This window comes from Gymnoscopelus microlampas, assembly GCF_963454915.1.
Source record: "Gymnoscopelus microlampas genome assembly, chromosome: 2".
In the NCBI taxonomy this organism is placed as follows: Eukaryota; Metazoa; Chordata; class Actinopteri; order Myctophiformes; family Myctophidae; genus Gymnoscopelus; species Gymnoscopelus microlampas.
In genome coordinates, this window is record NC_139939.1 from 37,919,283 (window position 1) to 37,930,938 (window position 11,656).

Sequence of the window (11,656 nt, forward strand, 5' to 3'; positions counted from 1 at the left end):
GGGGTACAGAGAGAAAGAGAGGAAGACAGGTGGAGAGAGAGAGAGAGAGAGAGAGAGAGAGAGAGAGAGTCCGTCAATCAACCACTCATGGAGGCGAGAGAGAGAGCGCGATAAAGAGCAAGAATAAATACGGTATGAGGAGGGAGTGAGAGACAGAGGGCAGTCATCAATCAAACGTCACACAAATAACACAGAGCAGAATAATACTGAAGTCACAAAAGAAGCATCAACTGTGCACAATACTGGAATCCTGATTATTCCTCACACACCATAAAGGACCATTAGATAAATATCTTAAAAGTGTAACAATATTGATTTGCTTAACCGATGATATTATATAACAACGACAACCATAAACTACAAACAAGCAATTATAATATTTTCACAGCGCTACGGCTATTGACAGAAATCTCATTAAAGAAAGTTAATGAAAGCATAATGAAATGTAATCAGCCACTGGATTTCGTTGCTTCAGAAACTCATTGTCAACAAGTGGGCCAGACCTCTTCTTTCCAACTCAACTTCCCAGAATTCATGTGAGCAGACAGACGTGCCACTGCTTCCTGAAGACAGAGGGAATGTGACTTGTTTTGACTGGGGCCTCCATTACTCAATAGTAGTGCTGCACTCAGCCTGACCCCGAAAAGCTTTTAGCGGTGAGAGGTTAAGTGTCCAGACTTGATGGGGGTGTGTCTGGTGTGTGTGTGTGTGTGTGTGTGTGTGTGTGTGTGTGTGTGTGTGTGTGTGTGTGTGTGTGTGTGTGTGTGTGTGTGTGTGTGTGTGTGTGTGTGTGTGTGTGTGTGTGTGTGTCTGTGTGTGTGTGTGTCTGTGTGTGTGTGTGTGTGTGTGTGTGTGTGTGTGTGTGTGTGTGTGTGTGTGTGTGTGTGTCCTATAGGGTTAGTCTGCATGGCCTGATAAGACCAAACATTCGTCAGCCACTTTTAAAAACAAACAGAAAGAGAAAAATCTTTAGAAAGTCGGGTACATTCTACGGGAAGTACTTTTGATACGACTCGCCTAACAACATGTTTCCCATTCTCCCGCTCCTTCGAGTAAAAGGCGTTCGAATTAAACGTGCGGCTTCACATTTTCAGGCATTGGCCTGTGTTCTACGCTCAAGCGACTTCTAGGAATGCATTTAACCGGATTCACACTGGACGACACCGCTCCAAGACAAATACACCTTCCCATGAACACAGACCCGCCTTCCAAACCAATGCATGCTCCAAGCCACAAGATTTCACGTTGACATGGGTAGAGGACAGAGGGAAAAAGAATAAGAAAAGAAAAGAACGAGAAGGCAGAAAGGGGAAGGAGGAGTGACATTTCACATGAGTATTAATCATATTTGGCAGTCATCTCCGTATTGGCCCATTGTTATGCTTAGGACAAGAGAGTGATAAATCAAAATATTTACACAGAAAATCTCACAGTCCTTTTTGAGTCAAATCTGCTTTAAGTGGGGAAAACATTTGCAGTGTTCGAGAAATGGTCTAGCGAGTCGCGCTATGGAAATAACACATTTTCCACTTATCGCGCCGCCCCTGTGATACTTCATCCAAATACATCACAATGTAATCTATCTTAGGATATTTAAAGCAGAAAAACAACAACTCTGTAATCACTGAAATTACCAAATGAAAACATCAAAGTATAAAATTACCAAAAGTTAACCAGGTCATTGATGTGAATCACCATTCATTTATTTTGACAGCAAATTCATATTCATATTAGCGCTGCTCTGTGCGTACAATTGTGCGTCTGGCTGCAAAAGATATGGTAAGACAAACAGAGAGACACCATCTGTCTTCAAGCCAAACGCCAATGAATTCATAGTCTGCACTAAATATGTCATCTCATAAGGTCTTAACAGTACTTTTGCAAGCCAGTGGTGAGACAATAACACCACACCACACAGACACGCACGCATATACGCACACACGCATGACAAGCACGCACAGGGGTTGGAGTCGGTTGGAGTCCATATCATGATGCAGGTGACCCATATTTCACCATGACAGAAACAGCACTGAACTTCCAGGCGAGAGAGAAAGTCGGCAGTTCAGAGCCGTTCTCTTCCTCACAGAACAAACGGACACACGACATCCACAGAATATTTCCACCCGATTACATATTACAGACACACGGCAACCACTGCACTTTGGATCTGTGGTAGTAAATCAAGGTGAAGTGAGCCAAAAAACACCCGCACATCTGCAATGTACACATGTTCCACAGCAGCACATGTTCCAGTACAAACTGCACTCTACCTACAAACTAGAAGACACATTTCCAAAATGTGTACCCTATTCCAGTGATCCTCAAACAGTTTCATGCCAGGGACCGACCGTCAAATTGGGACCCCTATCTGAAAAATATTTTATGCCGGGGACAGATAGGATTTGTCAATATTTGTCAGTATTTTTCAAAAATAGCCAAAAAATTAAACAAGGCTTAAGTGATAAAGCTGTTGGTAATTTTCTGGGGACCCCCTGGAACCCCGTCAAGGACACCTGGTCCTTTTCGAGAACGAGTGCCCTATTCTATTCAATTCTATACTGTATCTGCCTGCAATGCACAAAATACACATAAATAAAACAAACCGAATTGCATGTACTCTGCATGTGTAGCACCCGTGGATTAAGCCACTTTCCCATGCGTCAGGATTTCAACTGCTCATCTCCTAATATACTGGTTATGACCACTACAAAATTCAAACTCAACTTCTTCCACCCAGGTGTTGTAAACCAGATTAGCGACTGGAGGTGTCAAAATGAACATGGGCTAATCTGAGATTAAACAGAACATTACACCAGCTCTTAACACGTCGCCCCACTGTTTGACACTGAAGGAGACAGGAGACAGAGATTATTTGACTTAATGCCATTTTTTAAGCTCTCCAGGTGCCAGCGCGGCAAACCACCCCCCACCCCCCCCACCCCATCCTCCGTACAGGAGGATTATACTTTATGTGTGTCATGAGTGCAGGTGCATTTCGCATGAAATGTCAGTGAATGGCAGTATATAGCATGGACTTTTTAAAACCTTCAGGAATTTTGGCGTGCTTGTGATGTAATACACGTAGAGGAAAAAAACTCAGTGAATAGGCTATATAAAAGTGGAGGCAATTTGAACATATTTATTTACCAGTTGTTAATGAAGGCTGAATTACACTCTTTGTCTGTCATTCTTCAAATTTTGAACCCCAGTACTCAGGAAAATAATAGTAGCAGTCACCCTAAATTTAACAGACCATCACACGACAAAGCTCTTTTCAACGGAACACGTTAGAATCGAATAGAACTTAATGGAACAGAACACAACACCACTGAACAGAAACTTGACTGTTCGCTTTTTGGTAATTAACCGCACAGCCCAGCGGTGCTAACGACAGCAGATGTGTATTAAAGGAACACAAATAGAAATATCAAACGCACTCCACTAAAGCCCCCCCCACCCCCTCCTTCCCATTTACGAGCTTGGGGTCTGCTGACAGCTGATGAGATAGTTAAGAGGCATCTAATGCAGCAATTAGAGCGTGCCACTGTCTGTCTATCTGTCTGGAGGGCTGCTACTGCTACTGCTGTTGTGACAAGGCTGCAGCTCCCTCTAATCACTGACTTATTACACGCTGGCTCCGCTAGCAGCACCTCTCATATCTGGCTGGGCCCATTAGGCCAGACAGCGGCATTAAGAAACATTATAAAGGACAGCACAACACTGCTATCACCCCTCCCTCCCTCCCTCACCCCCCTGCTGAAGAAGCAAGGATCAGTGAGTAAGTGTATGTGTGTACGCATTTCTGCATACCGTGTAAATGTTAAAGAGAAGGAATTATTTTAATATATATGGGGAGAGCGTTGAGGTGCACACACAGCACTCTCTACCACTTTGCACGTCCCACATTCAGAGTGGATAATAAACAAGCGTACTTACAGTACAGTATGTACAGTCAAGTGCACACTGTACTGCGTGCTGTTCTTTAGTGCTTTGTGAATTACCGCCAAATGCATGGAATGATCCTAATTTAAGCGATTGTACAATAATTGATAAGGAGGTATAGAAAATACAAATGAAATGAAAAGAGAAGAAGGATACAGGAAATTCTCACGATTCCTGTAGAGTTAAAACTCTTTAATTCTCCCTCCTCTCTCTCTCTCTCTCTCTCTCTCTCTCTCTCTCTCTCTCTCTCTCTCTCTCTTTGTCTGTCTCTCTCTCTTTCCTTGAGCCTGTGGGATGTTTGTCTGGGTTTTTTCGGGGGTTTTAACCCGTGACTGGCCTGGGCTGGGCCAGGGACAAGCGTGGGCTTGGATACCCAATGCTACATGTGCACATGTCTTTGTCACAGCAGGCCGAGGAGAGAAGGACAAGGAGGAGGAGAGTGAGGGGGGGGGGGGGGGCAGGCTGTGTGTTATCTGAGCACTGGCCAGATACACAGCATTAGTCACTATGTTAGAGTCTCGCCAGGGTTTCCTCTTTGGCCCAAATACTAAAGGGGATGAAAAGGACAGAGAGAGAGGAAGGGTGTGTGCGTGTGCGTGTGCGTGTGCGTGTGCGTGTGCGTGTGCGTGTGTGTGTGCGTGTGCGTGTGTGCGTGTGCGTGTGCGTGTGTGCGTGTGTGTGTGTGTGTGCATGCGTGCGTGCGTGAGTTAGTGCGTGCGTGTGTGAGTTAGTGCGTGCGTGTGTGCGGGACTGTGCGCGCGTGCATGAGTGAATGAGTGCATACATGCATGCGATAAGTTCCTGAAAATCATTAGAAACCCAATCATTCAGAGAAAAACAAAACAACAACAGGACTTGTCTGTAAGTACAAAAAAGACAGTTGTATTAATCTGAGCAAAACTATTACACACACACACACACACACAGGGTAATATAATCAGCATTTCAAATGACACATACTCAGCCACTCCTTATCTGTTCCAAGTGTTTGTGTGTGTGTGTGTGTGTGTGTGTGTGTGTGTGTGTGTGTGTGTGTGTGTGTGTGTGTGTGTGTGTGTGTGTGTGTGTGTGTGTGTGTGTGTGTGTGTGTGTGTGTGTGCGTGCGTGCGCGTGTGCACGTGTACTTGCGCGTGTGTGTGTGTGTGTGCGTGTCTCACTGTTAGCCTTTTGTTTAGCTGGAGTCTTGATGTTTAATGGATGTTTGTTTTGGCCCGTGAAACGCTGTCCCAGCCCCTTTATATAAACAGTGACAGGCAGCGGTGGCCAACACCAGAGCAGACTCTCAATTAAAACACTGTAACTGGGACAGATAGACTGAGGAACTGCAGGATATGAGCTACAGCACAGCACACTACAGCGGGGACCAGACATTACAATGTTCTGTGCGTTGTGAAAGTTCCTGGCTGTGGCTGTAGGGTTGTTATCAAATGAAATACTGCGCTACTCCACACAGTAAAACCACAGTGTTACATTTAAATGAACACAATGGATTTTACTGTACTCTTATTATATAACCTTTTATTCAAACTACTCATTATTTTGTCATCATCATAGGCACACACAAAAAAGTTTCAATTATTTAAAAACAAAAGTTTACAAAGAGTGAAATTAGGAGATCTACAAGCTCACAATATCACCGAAGATATTTGGTGTAGAGGGAAAAAAGGAGGGTCAACTAAGTAGAGGGCTTAAGTGGTTAAAGATCACAGACTTGGGTTTTACAAATTCATATTTACAAAAGCTGTACCATGATATGATACGAAACTCAATACTGTCCACCTTGTGCTTTCTTTGGCTTTAACGATCAGAACAGGTCCAGGTGGCAGTGTGGACTCTGTAGGTCCAGCTGCCATGTGGACAACGTGGTCTCTGTATGACTGAATCAATGCTCTTAGATAAAAGTACACTTAGTCCTGTCCCTTTGACCGAGCTTAGACTATTTACACCTCAGCCATGTTGTTTTGGCTGACAGGAATAGATTTTCAATAGCATGTCATTTGTTTTAGTAAATTGTAGTTTTATCCTTTTTTGTAATAAAAATGGTATAATTTAAATATATATATTTATGTAATAGGTACAGCTAAACCAAACCAAGCTAAATTAAATGAAAATGACCTAATATTAACTCTAGTCTAGACTACCACAATGTCATGAGTCAGGACACATAATGGTCATTTTTTACACCGGATTTTTGCAGTGTGTGAGGTTGGTATCGTTGATCATCCACTGCATGCAGGAGCTTACAAAAGCAGCCTCCTGCCTGGTCCCCTCCAGTAATTGTACTGTACTGTACTGTAGCACACGGAGCCCAGCAGAACGCCAGCAAGGCCAGCTGTTGAAGGCTGGCTGAGTATTGTTCTTTCTGCTTTAATTGAAACCTTTAGCATGTTCAACACGGAGCCACAGACCACAGCTCTTGTTTGGTGAGTTAAGCAAAGCCGAGGTCTAAATGAAAACCCTGTGTGTACAGGGTGTGTGTGCGTGCGTGTGTGGGCGCTTGCATGTGAGCATGAGCGTGTGAGTATGAGTGTGAGTGTGTGTGAGTGTGTGCGCACGCATGCATGTGTGCGTGCATGTGTGTGTGCCTGCAGCAGCCTCAGATCTGAATTTGTCTCTGCTTAGGGTCAGTGTAAAACACTGGGAGCATCTTGTCCTCTCTTCCACCCACAAGATATTATCTCATCCATGAGTTAGCTGCTGAAACGCTGTCAATTTCCTGCCAGAAAATGTGCGGACAACGTGTGCAAGGCAAAAAAAGAAAAAAGAAAGAAAGCTAAGAAATGGAGGCGCAGCAGCATCGCGTGTCATAAACTGGGGCCCTGGCTCCGACAGATAGCTCAGGACTTCACAGTGTCCATATTGAAACCAGGTGACAAATAAAACGTCTGCTGGATAAAGAAAGTCTTTGTAGTCAGGACGCAGCACGCCACAAAAATTCTGAGGGGAGTAAACCGCTTTACGCCAAGGCTAATTTTTGCTTGTTTTGACTTTATGCGTCGGGTTTCGACTTGAAAAACGGTCCCTCTGCATGCCTGCCTCACAAAGTACTGCAAAATAAACAATGATTAATCATTTGTGCACTGACTTCAGTGGCATGTAAAAAGACCTGCGTTGTAAAAGGGGGAGCGGGGGGGGGGGCTGAAAGAAGAGAAGAGAAGAGAAGAGAAGAGAAGAGAAGAGAAGAGAAGAGAAGAGAAGAGAAGAGAAGAGAAGAGAAAAAGAAAAGAAGAGAAAAGTCTCTGAAATCCCCCGTAGAGCGAGGCCCCCAGTTCTCTGTCATGTCAGCTCTGGTCTTTGAGCCGTGCTGCTGGCAGTCGTAGAGCCAGAGGTCCCTGTCCTGTGTGCAGCTGTGCGTCTGGGCTCTGACACGGGGCAGAGGGACCAGAGCTATGCTAATGGGAACCAAATGGGGCGTGAGTCCCCAGTGGATTCACAGAGGACGAACGAGACGCAGGAGGAGAGGGAGGAGAAGAAGAGAGGCATGTGTTTTCATGTATTCATGACGGAGACATGGGAACCCCCCCCTCTCTCTCTCTCTCTCTCTCTCTCTTTCTCTCTCTCTGAAAGTTTCTTTCTTTCTTTCTTTCTTTCTTTCTTTCTTTCTTTCTTTCTTTCTTTCTTTCTTTCTTTCTTTCTGTCTCTCTCAAGCTTTCTATAATAGTTTTTATGCATGCTGTTTTTTTCTTATTCTTGATCTGATCTGAGAGCCATTCTCTCTGCACGGGACTCCAAAGCTGCTTTCCATTGGACAGGTTCTGAGACATTCTGTATTATCAATGAGCGAAATGGGTCTCAGAGATCAAGATAAAGAGAAAAACAGCACACATAATAAAATAAAACTATTACAGAAGTTTACTTAAAGCTCTCACTGAAGGAAACGTAAATAGATTACCATGCACTGCTTGCTTAGTCCAAGCAATGAGGGACCCAAACAAAAACCTTGAATTAAAGCAGCCATGTGAAAAGGGAGAGGGCTAGCCGAACGACATGAAGTCAGATGAATTTCAGATGTTTGGCCACAGCCCTGGCAGTTCTTGTTGCACTTCGTACACTCTCTACACACCAGATCACATCACATCCTAGGGCCAGCTGTGACAGCACACAGTGCTGTCAAAAAAAAGAGAGAAAAAGGTTGGGGGGAGGGGGGGGGGGGGGGTGGTTGGACTCTAGTCTTCTCAGAATTCCCTTGGGGCCATTGTCTGCTCTGTTCCTGATGCCCGCACAGACAGGGGCAGACGACTTGGTGGTGGTCCTGGCTGCCGCCTGGGTCCTGGAGGTGGCAGTAAAGCTGTGACAGGGGACAGTGTTTAGTCTGTCTGGCTGGAAAGAATGTCATTACACACCAGGAGACCCAGCTGAGTCAGTGTGTCTCACTACGCCATTGCCAGTGGCACTGTGAGTCACCGTCATCATCATCATCAAAATCCAAATGCATTATGGGTCCAGGACTGAACTATCATCGCTGTCAGGCAGAAAATGATGTACAGTATGTCCAAAACTTTCAGGAAATGGAAAAAATAACCTGTGTTCCAAAGGATCCAATGTTATTAGTCATAAGCTCTAAGTAATACCTTTCAGTGGTTATAAAACCCATAGACAGGCATTGGTATTATATTATTATTATTATTATTATTTTTAAACGTATAAAGCTTTGCCACACGCTGTGACCTTGTAGTTATTTTGCAACTTTTTTTGTGATACTGTCATACAACGTCATACAAGTATTCCATTAATTTATGAAAAAACATAAAATATGGAGATACAAGGTTATATATATATACCCATGACAAAGGGTCCCTATCAATACTACAGTTCATAGCAGTGCCACTAGTGCAACTTAAAAAGCTGGACTTAAATACTGACATATCTGTCCTTCAGTGTCCGTCCTGCTGACACCTCACGACTCTCCAACTTCTCCCCACTGTGGCGAGACTGAGTCACCGAGAACAAACTCAAGCCCCATGACAACATCTCCCTCCCACTCCAAAAACATGCGAGCGAAATCTGATCGATGACGGCACCCCCCAACACCCCCCCCCCCCCCCCCCAGTCTGACTCAATGATAAGAGTGTCCGTGTGTGTGCTGCAGGACAGTCATGCTTGTTTATGGAGCGGGGGATACGGGCCCCAGCTGGACATGGTATTGTGAAACAACCGGGGGAGAGAGAGAGAGAGACAGACAGACAGACAGACAGACACACAGACAGAGAGAGACCAAGAGAAAGGGGAGCAGAGAGATCGGGGAGAGAGAAAAGGGGGACAGAACCTCATATCACGATCAAAACTAATCACACTATAGTAACACGATTCTATGATTGCTCTGCCTGTCTCTGGCTCATACAGATCTACAGAGATCTCTAGCGTATTATTGTGAAAACCAGACGACATGATGTCGCTTCAAATACATCACTGACCGTCCTCCAGCCCAGTCCAGCGTTCTCCGTACATTCTGGCTGCAGTGTTACTGCATAAGCTCCACATCTACGATGTTCCCAGGCATGCAGGAAAGAATCAGCAATCTGAAGCTCTGACCCTAACCCAGGGTGGGTGTGCTTTACAGTAACAACATGATGTGTGCACCGAGTATCAAGAACAGAGAGAGAGAGCGGCGCTAACAAATAGCTGACCCTTAACCGCTCACTTCCACGTGTATATGGCCGCTACGGCGTGGAAATCATTGTTATTATTACTGTATACTGTATGTATACTGTACGTACTGTACTTCAGGATTGAATGGAGCAATGGTCTCCTCTACAGCATCCTTTATAAGAGACGGCGAGGCCCAAGAAGAGGGGCCAGTACCCACGACACAACCTCTCACCCCCCCCCCACCTGTCTCTCCTCCACCTGTCTCTCCTCTCACAGCACAGCTTTCCTCAAAGCAAAGGCTCCACCGGCCAGAGATCAAACTGCCTGGCCAACGACACACCTCTGGGTCCATGAGACACGAGACACAAGAGCAGCTTCAAAGACAGGGTGCTGGGGGAGCACAGGAAGGCATGAAGAGAGAGCAAGACAGAGAGATAGAGAGAGAGAGAGTAAAAGATAGACGAGGTGGAAGGGATGGAGGGGACGCCAGGGAGGGATGGATGTATGAGGTCTGCAGGACGTGGACGGGAAGGATGTCGGGCAGGTTGTGGACTGGTTGTAAAGAGGACAGAACAAAGCAGAGTCTTAGGGTGACTGGGGGAGCATGAGGGGGAATATATGAGAGAGAGAGAGAGAGAGAGAGAGAGAGAGAGAGAGAGAGAGAGAGAGAGCGAGAGAGAGAGAGAGCGAGAGAGAGAGAGAGAGAGAGAGAGAGAGAGAGAGACTTTGTGTACAGAGAGAGACCTGGTACATTTCTGCCCCTCAGAAAGGTCAACTCAACTCTCAGACAGGCTGTGCTTTATCCCTTAAAGTGGAAACCAGAACTCTAGTTCAATGGTTCTCAAACTTTTAAAATTATACTGTATGTATTTGGCTGCGGACTTCCATCTCTAAAATATTTTGTGCCAGGGATTTTTCAAAAATAGCTACGAGCTCATAGCGTGGCACCCGGTGCCACGCTATGAGCTCGTATATCTATTTTTTAATAGCCAAAGTATAAAATATGGTTAAAGTGGTTCAAATGATTGTGACGCTATATTAACTAATTTTGCTGGGGACCCCCTGGTACCCCCCCAAGGACCCCAGGGAGTCCCCGGACCACACGTTGAGAACCAATGGTCGAGTTATCAGGCTATGTGTTGATGCCATATACCACCATATCGTTTTTCACAGGCCTGCACAATCACCAAGGCTGAAAAATCGTCTTTGGTCTCATGTTATGTAATTGATGAATTAGAAAAATAATTGTTCCAGTACATTTCATGTGGAGCAGCCAAGACATAGATATTACTATGAAATAATTATGTTAACAGCTATAATTTATCATTCTGATCGCATTCATCAGGGGAAATATATGTTTTTACCATAATGGTGCAGCCCTAGGAGAAGAGAAAAGGGTGAGAGGGAAGGAGAAAAAGGAGGAAAAGGGGGCACACACACATCTGCACTAGATCTGACCTCCTATCAGACCTAGAGCAAGCTATCAGAGCAGAAACTACAGATAAGGCCAGCTTCTATGTCACTGCATGTCACACACAGTGTGTATGTGTGTGTGTGTGTGTGTGTGTGTGTGTGTGTGTGTGTGTGTGTGTGTGTGTGTGTGTGTGTGTGTGTGTGTGTGTGTGTGTGTGTGTGTGTGTGTGTGTGTGTGTGTGTGTGTGTGTGTGTGTGTGTGTGTGTGTGTGCTGATTGATTGATTGATGTACTTTATTTAGTAAGACATGAGAACAGTACATGACAGTACATAACAGTACATGGAAGTACAAATTCGCAATACAAGGTCTACTAAACTGGATAGCTCAGTTAAGCACGTAGCTTGTTTAAGATGAGATCCCCATGCACACAAATCATGTTGACATATAAGAGACAGACAGATATACACACTACTATACAGAATGTCATACAATCAGTTTACAGGTTACTGGTATGAAGGGTGAAAAATATGTACAAAAAAGAAAGTGCGTGTGTGTGTGTGTGTGTGATCATGTGGGGAATCATGTAGGGAATCATGTAGGGAATCATGTAGGGACCCCCTTGGGGGTCCTGACCCACAGGTTGAGAACCACTGTTCTACGCAAAAGTGATATACTGTAGTGTAAATGAAAATAACAGAGGCAGCAGCAGC

General features: G+C 44.8%; 1 protein-coding gene across 3 annotated transcripts in view; it reads right to left on the reverse strand.

The window, feature by feature from the left end:
* Positions 1-11,656, reverse strand: part of bnc2 (basonuclin zinc finger protein 2) — a 247,244-nt gene that overhangs the window by 66,170 nt on the left and 169,418 nt on the right. The window lies entirely within an intron of this gene.